This window comes from Loxodonta africana, chromosome 4, assembly GCF_030014295.1.
Source record: "Loxodonta africana isolate mLoxAfr1 chromosome 4, mLoxAfr1.hap2, whole genome shotgun sequence".
In the NCBI taxonomy this organism is placed as follows: Eukaryota; Metazoa; Chordata; class Mammalia; order Proboscidea; family Elephantidae; genus Loxodonta; species Loxodonta africana.
The window spans coordinates 25,824,355-25,839,500 of record NC_087345.1 but is presented as its reverse complement, the minus strand read 5'-3'; the positions used below and the strand labels follow the sequence as shown (position 1 = coordinate 25,839,500).

General features: G+C 45.4%; 1 protein-coding gene across 3 annotated transcripts in view; it reads left to right on the top strand.

Annotated features, from left to right (window-relative positions):
* Window positions 1-15,146, top strand: part of CHST11 (carbohydrate sulfotransferase 11) — a 338,998-nt gene that overhangs the window by 214,653 nt on the left and 109,199 nt on the right. The gene's annotated exons all lie outside the window — the stretch shown is intronic.

The window sequence follows — 15,146 nt, the reverse complement described above, 5'->3', positions numbered from 1 at the left end:
GTTAGAAATATCATGTGTTTGACAAATTATGAGTTTTGTGCCAGTGCATACAAAGTAGGCAAGAAGACAAAAAAAAAGATCATTCTTGAAATAATGGCATGAGGAAAGCAGCACTCAGCATGGTGAGCTGACATGATGGAGGTCACCTTCGAGATCTTATTAAACTACTGTGTGGATGCTGCTGCTGCTGATGGAGGAGGAGGAAGAGGCAGGCTGGCATCCCTCAAGGCACCGCCAGGAACCAAACCTGTTGCTGTTGAGTCGATTCCAACTCATAGTGACCCTATAGGATAGCCTAGAGCTGCCCCACAGGTTTTAATGTTTACAGCCTGGACGTGATCACTCATCTATGCCAAGAAATTTGGAAGACAGTTATCTGGCCTACCAACTGGAAGAGATCCATATTTATGCCTATTCCCAGGAAAGGTGATCTACCCGAATGGGGAAATTAATATCACATGCAAGCACAATTTTGCTGAAGATCATTCAAAAGCAGCTGCCGCAGTATATTGACAGGGACCTGCCAGAAATTCAAGCCAGATGCAGAAGAGGTTGTGGAACCAGCAACATCATTGCTGAAGTCAGATGGATCCTGGCTGAAAGCAAAGAATACCAGAAAGATGTTTACCTCTGTTTTACTGATATGCTAAGGCATTTGACTGTGTGGATCATAACAAATTATGGAAAATATTGCAGAGAATGAGAATTCTGGAACCCCTAATTGTGCTCGTGAGGAATCTGTACATGGATCAAAAGGCAGTCATTCAAACAGAACAAGGGGATACTGAATGGTTTAATGTCAGGAAAGGTGTGCATCAGGGTTGTATCCTTTCACCGTACCTATTCAATCTGTGGAAACCTTGGTGATGTAGTGGCTAAGAGCTACAAGCACTAACCAAAATGTCGGCAGTTCGAATCCACCAGGTGCACCTTGGAAATCCTATGGGGCAGTCCTACTCTGTCCTATAGGGTTGCTGTGAGTTGGAATCAACTTGACAGTAATGGGCTTGTTTTTTTTTTTTGGTATTCGATCTGTATGCTGAGCAAATAATCCAAGAAGCTGGACTATATAAAGAAGAATGGAGCATCAGGATTGGAGAAAGGCTCATTAACAACCTGCATTATGCAGATGACGCAACCTTGCTTTCTGAAAGTGAAGAGGACTTGAAGCACTTACTGATGAAGATCAAAGACCACACCCATCAGGATGGATTATACCTCAACATAAAGAAAACAAAAATCCTCACAACTGGATCAATAAGCAACATCATGATAAATGGAGAAAAGATTGAAGTTGTCAAGAATTTCATTTTACTTGGATCCACAATCAACAGCCATGGAAGCAGCAGTCAAGAAATCAAAAGACTCATTGCATTGGGCAAATCAGCTGCAAAAGACCTCTTTAAAGTATAGAAAAGCAAAGATGTCACCTTGAGGACTAAGGTGCACTTGACCCAAGCTGTGGTGTTTTCAATCACCTCATATACATGTGAAAGCTGGACAATGAATAAAGAAGACTGAAGAAGAATTGATGCTTTTGAATTGTGGTGTTGGCAAAGAATATTGAATATACCATGGACTGCCAAAAGAAGCAACAAGTCTGTCTTGAAAGATGGACAACCAGAATGCTCCTTAGACACAAGGATGGTGAGACTACTTCTCACATACTTTGAATATGTTATCAGACAGGATCAGCCCCTGGAGGAGGACATCATGCTTGGTAAAGTAGAGGGTCATCGAAAAAGGGGACGACCCTCAATGAGATGAATTTACGCGATTTACTAATGATTGTGAGGATGGCACAGGACCTGGCAGCGTTTCCTGTTGTGCATAGCGTCCCTATGAGTTGGAACTGATGACGTCACCTAACAACAATCTTTACAGAAGCAGACTGCCACGTCTTTCTCCTGAGGAGCTGCTGGTGGGTTTGAACTGCCTACCTTTTGGTTAGCAGCCAAGCACTTAAGCAATGTGCCACCAGGGCTCCTTTCAAGGTACCTGGTGCCTCTAAAAACAGGTCCTGACACCCCTTGGCACCCAGGAGACACTCTGCCAATTACATGGTTCTAGAAGAAAATTTCCCCTATACTTCAGATGAATGTGAGGAGGAGGATTGAGCCGAACAAGAGAGGAGCGAGAAAGAGAGAGGCTTGTAATGTAATGATATCACTTTGCACTCAGCTTTTTGCTATAATGATAATAATATGGAGAGAAAATGACCCACTGTGTCTTCAGTTTTGGATATGTGGTAAAATTTTTAGGAACTTCTGTGGTTTTCACCCACATTCTTAGGATTCTTCCCTCGGGAGAGGCGTGGCCTTGATGACATTGTGATACTGAGGTCACTTAAGTTGAGGAGGGGCTGGGACGGCCAATGTCCAGGTGTCAGGGGAGCTTGGCCCGACTCTGGTCAGGCTCTCCTCAAGCTGCGTCCAGAAACTGGTGGGTTTGGGAAATTTGTTTTGTTGTTTCTCTTCTGTGTAGAGAATGTTCTATGTGCACTTCAGCAGGCTAAGTGCCATGATTGAAATACCTTATCGACCCCTGATCCTCAGTCACTTGCCAAGCCAATCTTACCGATTGGAACCCTTCCCTATAAGAGAGGTCTCTGGGAGGTCCACCGGGAGTAACACTTTGCTTATTTGATTTGGAGACGCAAACACGATGAGGGGAGATGAGTGCAGGAGGAGATAGATGGTGGTGGGGGAGAGAAGCCCTTATGTTCACAAAACCTCCAGGGCAGAAAGAGGGGACCAGGTTCCCGTCTAAGCCATTGCCAGCCAAAGGGATAATTCCACATGGAATAGAATTGGAAGTCCTGTTGAACTGAGCTTAAGACGTGGGAGGAGGATAACAAAGTGTACTAAGAAAACGTTCTGCATCCCACTTTGGTGAGTGGCGTCTGGGGTCTTAAAAGCTAGCAAGTGGCCATCTAAGATGCATCAATTGATCTCAACCCACCTGGAGCAAAGGAGCATGAAGAACACCAAAGACACAAGGAAAATATGAGCCCAAGAGAAAGAAAGGGCCACATAAACCAAAGACTCCATCAGCCTGAGACCAGAAGAAATAGATGGTGCCCAGCTACCACCAATGAGTGTCCTGACAGGGAACACAACAGAGAATCCCTGATGGAGCAGAAGAAAAGTGGGATGCAGACCTCAAATTTTAGTAAAAAATGGTCTGACTGAGATTGGAGGGACCCCAGAGGTCATGGCCCCCAGACTCTCTGTTAGCCCAAAACTAAAAGCATTCTCGAAGGAACTCTTCACACAAAGATTGGACTGGATTATAAGCCATAACATGATACTGGTGAGAAGGCAGAGGGGGGCAGGAGCTGGTTGAACGGACACGGGAAATACATGATGGAGGAAACAAGTGTGCTGGCACGTTGTAGGGAGAGAGACTAGAGTCACATAACAATGTATGTATACGTTTTTGTACGAGAAACGGACTTGAATTATGAACTTTCACTTAAAGCACAATAAAATAAATAAATGTGGGAGGTGTAGCAGTACTTCTGAACTTTGACCCAAGGTCCTGCACATAGTAGGTGCCTCCTTAAATCTGCATTGCTGAGAGCCTTGCGAGGGTGGGGTGGTTAAGAACTGGGCTGGGGAGCCAGATGGCCTGAGTTCGCATTCTGTGCTCCTCGAACAGGTCATAATAATGGCCCTACCTCATGGGCTTATTGTTGTTAGATGTCCTGGAGTTGGCTCCAGCTCATAGCAATCCTATGCATAAGGAAATGAAACATTGCCCAGGCCTGCGTTACCCTCACAATCGTTGCTATGCTTGAGCCCACTGTTGCAGCCACTGTGTCAGTCCATCTCATTGAGGGTCTTTCTCTGTTTTGCTGACACGGTACCAAGCATGATGTCCTTCTCTGGGAATTGGTTCCTCCTGATAACGTGTCCAAAGTAAGCAAGATGAAGTTATTATAAGAGTTAAATGATCTAGTATTTGTAAAGAGCTTAGCACATAGTTCTTATTAGTCATTGTTATTATTCCTAAGTCCCTGGGTGTCGCAAATGGTTTTCACAGACTTACTAACCAAAAGGTTGGCAGTTTTAACCCACCCAGCTGGCCAAAGCTGGCGATCTGCTTCTATAAAGATTATAGCCACCAAACCCTATGGAGCTCAGCTCTACTCTGTAACACATGGGGTTGCCATGACTTAGAATTGATCTGATAGCAATGTTTTTTTTTTTTTAATTCTGAATTTTTAGCCTCATTTCTAAATAACTAAGTTGGCCTTTCATACCTGGATTTTTTTTCAGGAGCTGCTGGCTGGTGGCCCAGCCTCCAATTCACCTCCCTGCTTGAAGCCATCCAGCATACCACCATCAAATTCATTTCTAAATTAATTTAAAGCTTTGTTCTCATTGAATAAATGCTTATCTTGCATTAAAAAAAATTAATACCAGATGTGAGAGACCTGATTTGTGATTTGGCATTGGCTCACCTGAAAATGATCTGATTTAAACGGCAGAAGTTCCACGTGAGCCAAGAATGTGACACCTTGGTAGTTTATTTTGGACATGGAGGAGGTTCGGATGCATACACCATAATTAACATTTATTGTACACCTACTGTGTTCAAGAACCATGCTGTTCATCTTTTCACAGTCAGAACGGTGCTTTCCCCCCCGTGTTTGAGAAGACACTTTAAACAAAATATTAACTTGGAACATGATTCATGTAATTGATGCCACTAAATTGTTGATGTTAAATTGGTATATATTTTCAACAATTAAAAAAAAAGAACAGTTCTAGTTTGGGGCCAGGGGTGGGGGCGAAAGGGCCACAGAGCCGCTCTGCTCACTTCTCCCTTTGTCTGACCTGATGGCCAGCCCAGAGGAATTCTCTGGAACTCAAGAGCTTTGGGGAACGCACTTTGAAATCTTGCCCTATAAGATCTAACCCTTTCTGCAAAGGGCTTACAGATCAGGAGTCAGCTCGAATCCTCTGCTCCCCTCCAGCTGCTACCAGTCCTGTGTTTACAGCTCTGCATGGGCCCATGACGAAGACCCAAACACAGGGCCTGGAGAGCAGTGGAAGGCAGCCTCCTGCTGACAGTTCCCTATCCTGCACCCTTCCCAAACACAAGGGGGAATGTTGTTCCTCTTTTAAAAAAACAACAGCAACAATTTTTATTACATAAGTTTCTAATGTATACCAAAAAAATCCAAACCTGTTGCCATCAAGTCGATTCTGACATATAGTGATCCTATAGGACAGGGTAAAAAGGCCCCATAGGGTTTCCAAGGAACGGCTGATGGATTTGAACTGCCGACCTTTAGGTTAGCTGCTGAACTCTTAACCACTGTGCCACCAGGGCTCCTTCTAACATACTCTGAAGTTTAAATAGAAGTCTAATGAACACCCATATAGCCACCTCCTATGCCCCAAAAATATGGTTTGCCATATTTGCTTTTCCTTTTCTTTTTTCCTGCACCTGGGCAGCTTTTAATTAATGTTAATTTTATTTCTCTTTATAAAAGTAATGTAGACCCACTGAAGAAAATTTAGAAAATACAGGAAAGTATAAAGAAGCAGAAAAGTTAGCCACAGTCTTACTGTTCAAAGGCAGCTACAAATTATATTTTGGTGCCTTCATTTATATAAATATATATAAGTCATAGTTAAGATTATATAGTCTATATGGCTTATGTTCTTTTTTATTTTATTGTGGTACAATGTGTGTCACATAAAATTTACCATTTTAACCATTTTAAGTGTATAATTCAGTGGCATTAATTACATTTGCAGTATTGTACAGCCTTCAATACTGTATCCCAAATTTATTTGTCATCCCAAAAAGAAACTCCTCATGTCCCCCCTCCTCTCAGCCCCTGTAACCACTAATCTACGTGCTATCTTTTATGTATTTGCCTCTTCCAGGTGTCTTATGTAGGTGGAATTATGCAATATTGATCCTTTTTTGTCTGGTTTATTTCACTTAGCATAATGTTTTCAAGGTTCGTCCATGTCATAGCATGTATCAGCATTTCATTTCTCTTAGGACTGAGTAATATTCCACTGTATGGATGTACTACGTTTTGTCTATCCATTCATCTGCTGATGGACCGTAGTTCTTGTGCTTAAGTCAAAAATACACCAGGTCCCAGGAGAGTGTTAGAAGCCTGGTGTCACATTTTGAGGCACTGTTAACAAATTTAAGGAAATTATCTTGGTGACAGGCCTTGTCATACACAGAGCAATTGAAAAAAAAGTGGATGTTCACCCGGAAGGACCAAAGACCGACAGTTGACTCCACCAATTTGAAGGACTGCTTTGTCAAGTGATTTTCTAGAAGACAGAACTAGTAAGTAGAGGGTTAGAACCCACAGGAAGGTTAATGGCCCAACTGAGGAAACAAATCGCTAATAGAGCTGACCAACAAGGTGAGGTAGGGGGAGCCCCCTCTCATCAGAGGTATCCACAGATCCATTCATCATTCCACGAACATCTGTGGACTGCCTGCCAGAGATGTTGGGCATTGTGCCAGGTTCTCAAGATACACCATAGGCACCATCCTCATCCTCAAGTAGCTTATAGTACAGAAGAAAGGAAATCACCGCACAGAGGAAGGAGAGCTTCCCCAGGGGAAGAACAGGGTGCTAAGAGGGCACACAGCAGAGCTCTGTGGCATTCAGGGCGGAACCATCAGCTGGGACAGGATGAATGAGCTCAAGAGTCAGGGGAATAGAAGGAGTGCTTGTTCCCACAGAAGGAAAACTGTTGCCATCAAGTCGGTTCCAACTCATAGTGACCCTATAGGACAGAGCAGAACTGCTCCATAGAGTTTCCAAGAAGCGGCTGGTAGATTTTAACTGCGACAATTTGGTTAACAGCTGTAGCTCTTAACCACTCTGCCACCAGGGCCCTTTTACATAGTGTTCACCTAATACAGAGTTAACATTTCATCCACACGTTCTCTCTCTCTCAGTCTGCGTGTCTGATCACTAAATCCCAGATTTACTAGTTATGTGACGTTAGACGAGGAAGGTAACTCTTCTGAGCCTCAGTTTCTTTATCTGTAGAGTGGGGTAGCAAGGAGCAAAGGAGGGAGCACGTGGGACTATGCTTGCCACAGTCCCTATAGTGACTGGAAGGTGACCCCCAAAAGATACGTTCACATCCTGGAACCTGTGAATGTGGCCTGTTTGGAAAAAAATAAAAGGTCTTTATAAGCATAATTTAGTTAAGGATCTCTAGATGGAATCATCCTGGATTATCCATTTGGTTATCGTTTGATGCCGTCGAGTCCATTCTGACTCATAGTGACCCCACATGTGCAGAGTAGAACTGTTGCATAGGGTTTTCCAGGCTGTGACCTTTCAGAAGCAGATCGCCAGGCCTGTCTTCCGAGGCACCTCTGGGTGGGTTGGATCTGCCAGCCTTTTGGCTATAGCTGAGCGCTTAACCGTTTGCACCATCCGGGCTGCTATCCAAGTGGGCTCTGAATCCAGTGACAAGTGTCCTCATAAGGGACACACAGAGGAGAGACAGAGAGGAGGAGAAGGCCATGTGAAGACTGATGCAGGGATTAGAATTTTGCTGCTACAACCCACCGGATCCCTGGAGCCAGCAGAACCTGGAAGAGGCAAAGAAAGATTCTCTCCTCAGTGCTCAGAGGGCACACAGCCTGACACCTGGATTTCAGACGTCTGACTTCCAGAGCTGGGACAGAACATGTTTCTGCTGTTTTAAGCCACCAAGTTCGGGGTAATTTGTTACGGCAGCCATGGGGAATTTGTACAGTCCCCAGTCCATAGGAACCTTCCAAAGGAAGGTTCTGTCCTTCCCACTTTCAGAGATTCAGGAAAATTGTAAAAATGTTTTAGTGTTGTTTTTTTTAAACAATCGTTTACATTTTCAGTGCAATCAGACTTGTGGCTTGATTCAGATGAGAAGAAGAACCCCCAAATAAGCTCAAAGCGGCACTGGGCAATGATGGTAATTATCGGCAGCGGGATAATTGACCTAATTACACAAAGAGAAGCAGCTCGCAGGCGGTAGCCGAGGTGGCGTCCCAAGTCCTGAGTGGCCACTGGAAGACTGGAAGTTTTCCTGGTGGAGTGGAGGGATGAGCTGAGGCCAGGGGACAGCGAGGGAAACAGCAGGTCTTCAGTGGGAAATATTTTCAGATTGTCAGCGAATGATCACTGGTGTGTATCTTGCTGGGTTCCTCTAGAGCAGAAAGCGCACATTCGGGATAAATTATAACATGTTTTACCACTGCGGTATTTACTGTTAAGTCACCCAACCACAGCTGAGGAAACTGTTACATTCCTAAGACCCAAGACAGGGGACAAACCCAGCCAGCAAGGCCACTCGCTCCATCTTGAAGGAAGAACTGAAGCCCCAACATCTCTCTGGGCTGGAAACGAGGCTGCTGACTTAGGAGTCTTGTAGGTTTTGGTTATGAGCTGTGCTCCGCCCAGGAGGAAGGCTGGGAGGGCCAGCGGCTTTGCTCAGGGCAGCCTTGACCTAGCCGGTGAGGAGGGGCTGCTGCCCTGCTCGGCCTCTGTTCCCTGCCCATGCCATGCGGAAATGACTCTTGTTTTGCCCTCGGCCTAGTGACAGCCCATTCCATCTAGGTAGACCGTTTACCCTCTTTTAACCAACCAGTTGCTGTTGAATTGATTCCAGTGCCTGGCAATGCCATGTGTGCCAGAGTAGAACTGTACTTTATAGGGTTTTCAATGGCTGATTTTTTAGAAGTAGATTATCAGGTCTTTCTTCTGGTGCACCCCTGGTGGAATTGGACTTCCAACCTTTCAGTTAGCAGCCAAGACCATTAACCGCTTGCACTGCCCAGGGACTCCTTTTGACAAGTATCTACTAAGCACCTGCTATTTGGCAGTAGGTACAGCCGCTGTCCCCAGCCCCCAGTTCTCCAAGTGCCAAAACGTGTACAAGTGGGCGGGATGGCAGTGTGTGAGCCTGAGTACCTAAAAGGGATAAAAAACAGCATCTCCCACTGAGTGAGAAAGCTGAACTCTGTACCAGGAGCTTCCCATCACCACCCATTCTAAAACCCATTGCTGCAGAGTCGATTCTGACTCATAGCGGCTCTATACGACGGAGTAGAACAGCCCCATGGCGTTTCCAAGGCTGTAATCTTTACAGAAGCTGACTGCCACATCTCTCCCGTGGAGCAGTTGGTCGGTTCGAACTGCCAACCTTAGGGTTACCAGCCAAGCACTTAACCACTGTGCCACCAGCGTTCCTTGATACAAGTAATGGAGACCTCCAATCTAATGACTTACATAAATTCAGAGCTTTACTTCTCCCTGGTCATGAGAAGTGCAGAGTTAGAGTTGATCCCATTGGGTCAGCCGCTCAAAGATGGCAGGGCTGAAGTCTCTATGATTTCCTCAGTTTTTCCCTTGTGGTGGCAAGATAGCTGTTGCAGCTCTAGTCATCATGTCTGTATTCCAGGCAACAGAAAGGAGGAAGAGAGGTGAGATGGAAGGGGCAGTGCCTAGAGGTGGAAAACGAGACTTTCTGAACAATCTATAGAAGATTTCTGGTTCTAACTCATTGGGCAAAACTGCATCTGTTGGCCAACCTTAGGGAGGCTAGGAAATTTTGTATCTTTTTTTTTTTCCAATAAAATCAGGTTCTCTTTAGTAAGAATTAAAGGGGGAAACTAGATATTGGGTAGATAATACTAGGTGCTGAGGCTCCAAAGGTGACCCAGCCCAGGGCTCTGCCTGGAGTTCACATTTGGGTCATTTTGAGTTTTCTGCTATATGGGGCTCTTCACAAAAGGACAACATGCTGGGAAGGACCTTTAGACATTGCCTAATCAAACTTCTCCTTTAATTATTGATGAAGAAAAGTGTGGTTCGTGGAAATGAAATGAGTTGGTTAAAGGCCACAAAGCTAGTAACTGGTGGAGCTGGTCTCAGCTCCGGGTCCCAGGGCTGTCAGCACAGGCCTGTGCTAGCACGCCAATTTGTTTTTCCAGCTACATAACCATTAGACATAGAACCCTGGTGGCGCTGTGGTTAAAGAGCTTGGTTGCTAACCAAAAGGTCAGCAGTTTGAATCCACCAGTCACTCCTTGGAAACCCTATGGGGCAGTTCTACTCTGTCCTATAGGTTCGCTATGAGTTGGGAACCAACTCCATGGCAGTGGGTTTGGTGGGTCTTTTTTGGTGGTGGTGTTTTGTTAACCATCTAACATGGACATTATTCCCTGGTCTAAGAAGCATATTTAATTCACTCTTAGCAGTTCTTTCTCTTTACAGGGAAGTAAAAAGAATAAACTTTGAATGTTTTACGTCCTTCACCCTCAATGACCATTTGCCCACCTTTTAAGTTACGGTGAGCGATCTACGTTTTACAATATAAGGCTTGACTACGTTTAGCTACTGTCCTATAGGGTCGCTATGAGTCGGAATCGACTCGACAGCACTGGGTTTGGGTTTTTTATGTTTAGCTAATTCTCCTGGGTGAGTGGCATGATTGATTAGAACATGAAACAGCCGCTAATGGCGTAGAGCCTGAGGTCTATCAGGAACGCCTCGCGCACAGCAGTTTTCAGGGATGGAGAACTGATCTGGGAGTCAGGTCCCTCCTTTCTTTCCGGGCGGATGAGAAAAACCCTTCTGAATCATTTACAGGCCGGGCCCCGTCCCGTGTTTTGTGAGCAGCCTGTGAGAAATAAAGCACGTTGCATTGCAGTCCACAGCTTGGAAAATTAGCCATAATTGTCTCAGATTGCTGGGATTTTGGAAGGAAAAGAAAATATAAAATTCCGAGAGCTTCTGCCACCTTTACCCTTCAGTCCCTGCTCAGGATTCCAGTGGACATACCTGCATTTGTGAGGGTCCGAGGGCTCCAGTGTAGCGTGTCGGAAACATGCAGAGAGCCTTGCTCAATAAGCAACTGTGTCTGGCTTGGCTCAAGCAGGGCTATGGTGTCCAGGGGAGCCTGGGCCCGAATAAAGACAGGCTTTCTTTGCCTTTCAGTTGACAGAGGGGGATTTGAAGGTAGCCAGGCAAACAGAGTGAGCAGTGTTCAGGAACGCAGACTACCTTCCTGGTAGTTTTCCACTGTGATAGACCTGCAAACTGGCCAAGGAGACCTGATTTTTACAAGCACGTAATGTAGACCAGGTCAGGGCACTGGCTTAGAGGCCCTTTTGCAGGCCCCTATCTGCGATTTTTCCTTGGTCAAGAGGATGAGGAGGGCGAGTGGCTGCGGAGAGATGTGGAAGCAGCCCTGAGGTTCGTAACTCTGGTGCTCCCTAGTGGATTGATTCTTAGTCCCACTGCTGACCTAAAAGGAGCCCTGGTGGCGCAGTGGTTAAGTGCTTGGCTGCTAACTGAAAGGTGTGTGGTTCGAGCCCACCCAGCAGCTCCACCAGAGAAAAGACCTGGCAATACGCCCCTGTAAAGATTACAGCCTACTTGGAATCTATTTGACAGATGGAACACCAACAGCTAACCTGAAGATTTGCAATTCGAACCTACCCAGCAGTGCCACAGAAAAAGGCCTGGTGATCTGTTGTTGTTGATTCTCACTTATAGTGACTCTATATGACAGAGTAGAACTGCCCAGAGGGTTTCCTAGGCTGTAATCTTTACCAGAGCAGATCGCTAGGTCTTTTCTGCCATGGAGCCACTGGTGGGTTTGAACTGCTGACCTTTCAGTTAGCAGCCAAGAACTTAACCATTGTGCCACCAAGGCTCCGTCCATAAAGACTACAGCCAAGAAAACTGTATGGAGCAGTTCTACTCTGTAACACGTGGGGTCGCCATGAGTCAGAATCAAATCGACAACATTTTTTTTCTTCTGCCTTCCTCCGTCCTTCTTCCAGACAGACTTCTAAGACTCCACAGCCCCTGCACCCTGTTTTATAGTCTAATACTTACAGCTGCTCCCTATTGAGTGCTCTCTGATACTAAGCAAGGCTTTACACACTTGAGTTGTATTAGCTTATGTAATCCTTCCAATAACCCTAGAGGTTGGCTCTATTATTATTCCCATTGTATAGACAAGGGAGCTGAGGCACAGGGAGGTTAAGTAACTTGCCTAAGGTCACACAGTAATGAATAGTGGAGCAGGATTTGAGCCTCAGGGCACCTGGTTTCAGAGGGCACATTATAAACCACTTTCATTTCACTTAATTGATTTACTGTTACTCAATAAGGAACCCTTCACAGCTTACCAGGGGCTCCAGATATGTCCTCTTGCTTGATCTCCAACACACGAACAACACTGGGTGCTGAGGCAGGGTGGGTTCTAACTCAGGGTCTGTCTGGCATCATTCCAGAGAACTAGGGTGTTCAACAGGTGAGAGCACACGCTCTGGGTTCCACATCTATGCGCCATCATTTGCCAGCTGTGTGGCTTTGGGCAAGTGATATAATCTCTCTGTGCCTCACTTTTGTCATCTGTGAAGTGGGAATGACAGTCTCTTAACTGCCTCATAAACATTATTGTTAGTGGTAACATTATTTTACTGTTTCCCTCAAAGAGCCATCATCCAACAGTGTTTCCCCATTCTCATCTTCGTCCTCCATCTTCAAGGTCTTCTAGACCTGTGACGCCCAGTATGGTAGCCCAGAGCCTCACGTGGCTACTGAGCACTTGAAATATGGCTAGTTTGAATTGATATGTGTTGTCAATGGATTTGGAAGGCTTAATACAAAAAAAGAATGTAAATTATCTCATGAATAATTTTTATATTGATCATATGTTGAAATGAGAATATTTTGGACATATTGTGCTAAGTAAAACATACTATCAAAATGAGGTCCCTGGGTCACGCAAGCAGGTTGGAGGTTTGAATCCACCTAGCGGCACCATGGAAGAAAGGCCTGGCAATCAGCTTCTGTAAAGATTACAGCCAGAAAAACCTCTACAGAGCAGTTCTACTGTGTAACACGTGGGTTGCCATGAATCGGAATTGAGCAGTTTGGGTTTTGGTTTATTAAAATGAACTTCATTTGTTTCTTTTTACTTTTTTTAAAGTGGCCGCCAAAAGATTTAAAATTGCACCTGTGGCTTCCATTATATTTCTATTGGACGGTGCTGGTCTAAACTATGGAAACCCTGGTGGTGTAGTGGTTAAGAGCTATGGCTGCTAACCAAAAGGTTGGCAGTTCGAATCCACCAGGCGCTCCTTGGAAACTCCATGGGGCAGTTCTGCTCTGTCCTATAGGGTCACTATGAGTCGGAATCAACGCAACAGCAACGGTTTTCAGGTCTAAACTGTAGTCTGTAAGCTCCATATCAGTAGGGACAACTTCTGTTTTGTTCACCGTTATATCTCAGCACCTAGCTCAGATGCTGGGTAGATGGTCAAAAAAGAATTGTTCCCTGAAACTATTGCCCTGGGATAATCTTCAAACCAAAAATATCCCCTGAAGTCTTCTTAAAACCAAACAATAGTTAAAAAAAAAAACTCTTACCATTGAGTAGATTCCAACTTACAGCAACGCTAGAGGACAGAGTAGAACTGCTCCGTAGGGTTTCCAAGGAGTGGCTGGTAGCTTTGAACTGCCAACCTTCTGGTTAGCAGACGAGCTCTTAACTACTACGCCACCAGGGTTTACTAGCCTAGCTTAACTAGTAAAAAATGTCTGCCTTGAGCATTGTGCTCTTTTAAGAACTACCTATATGGGATCAAAGTGACAACAGCAACTTGAAGATTAGATAGGAACCTTAGGGGACAATGACTTTATGTTAATGGCAGAGGAACAACTTAGAAAAGGTGGGCAAGAATGGTTGCACAACTTGAAGAATGTAATCAATGTCATTGAATTGTACTTGCAGAAATGGTTGTATTGCTGTATGTTTTGCTGTGTATATTCTCTCAACAACAACAACAAAAGTTGTTGATACAGTTTTGATTATACAAATGCTCTGTTCTCCTCAGCCTTGGAAAGGTCTGCTGGGTACCAGGCCAGGAGTAGGAGTTCCCCAAGCCCAAGGAAAGCCCAGCAGACTGGACGTGTTAGCTCACTAGGTCTCTGCGGCATTGGCATTGCCCGTGGGCTTGGCACAGATGAGCGTCCCATTGAACAGCTGGGCCACCGCCTCTTTTCAGCCCATGGGCAACACAGCTGTGGAAGTTTCTTCTATTTTTGGTGTGTCAGAGAAGCCAGCTTTGCACAGAGGACATGAAAACTCATTTCTGAGACCAGAGGAGACTAGTGAAAGATCACCCTGCAGGATGAGTGGTTGAGAAAGGATCGATGGAAATTTCCACCAAGTTTGAGATCCTCTTCTGGATGTGGCTTCTCAAATTGAGCCTTAGATAGAAAACCCTGTCCTTCTACACCTGTCCCTCCTCCACATCTTCTTTCCAGAGGAGGACTCCAAACCCAGCTCTGGCAGAACCCAACCAAACCTCCTGCCATCGAGTCAATTCCAACTCATAGCAGCCCTACAGGACAGAGTACAACTGCCCCATAGGGTTTCCAAGGCTGTAAATTTTTGTGGAAGCAGACTGTCACATCTTTCTCCTACAAAGGAGCTGGTGGGTTTGAACCACCCACCTTTTGGTCAGCAGCCAAACGCTGTAACCACTGCACCACCAGGGCCCTAGCTCTTGTACCCCATTGCCATCAAGTAGATTCCAACTCATAGCGACCCTATAGGACAGAGGGGAACTGCCCCCATAGAGTTTCCAAGGAGCGACTGGTGGAGCACTTAACCGCTCTGCCACCAGGCCTCCACTTTTGTAAGAGGGTATGTATTTGACATTCCTCTTTGGCCTCAGGTCTTGTGGAAACTGAGACCAGCTCCACCCATAATCCTGACATCCCGAGACTGGCATCAGTGGGTGGCACATCCCAGGGGAGGCATTATAGCCAATGAATGCTGGAACTGGGAGGGTTCTTAGAGAGGCCTCTAGTCCTGCCCCTTGTATTTTGGGTTTCTGCACTTCTTGTCCTTCCTGTGACTTCTCTGCTAGCGAGAGGTCAGCATCCAACAGAAATGAACCTAGCTGACCTGGTCTACATCCTAACACCACCACCTGTCTGCCACTTTGTCATACTGAGGTGGCTTGCATGTTGCTATTATGCTGGAACCTATGCCACCGGTATTTCACATACCAGTAGGGTCACCCAGGGTGGACAGGTTTCAGTGGAGCTTCCAGACTAAGACACACTAGGA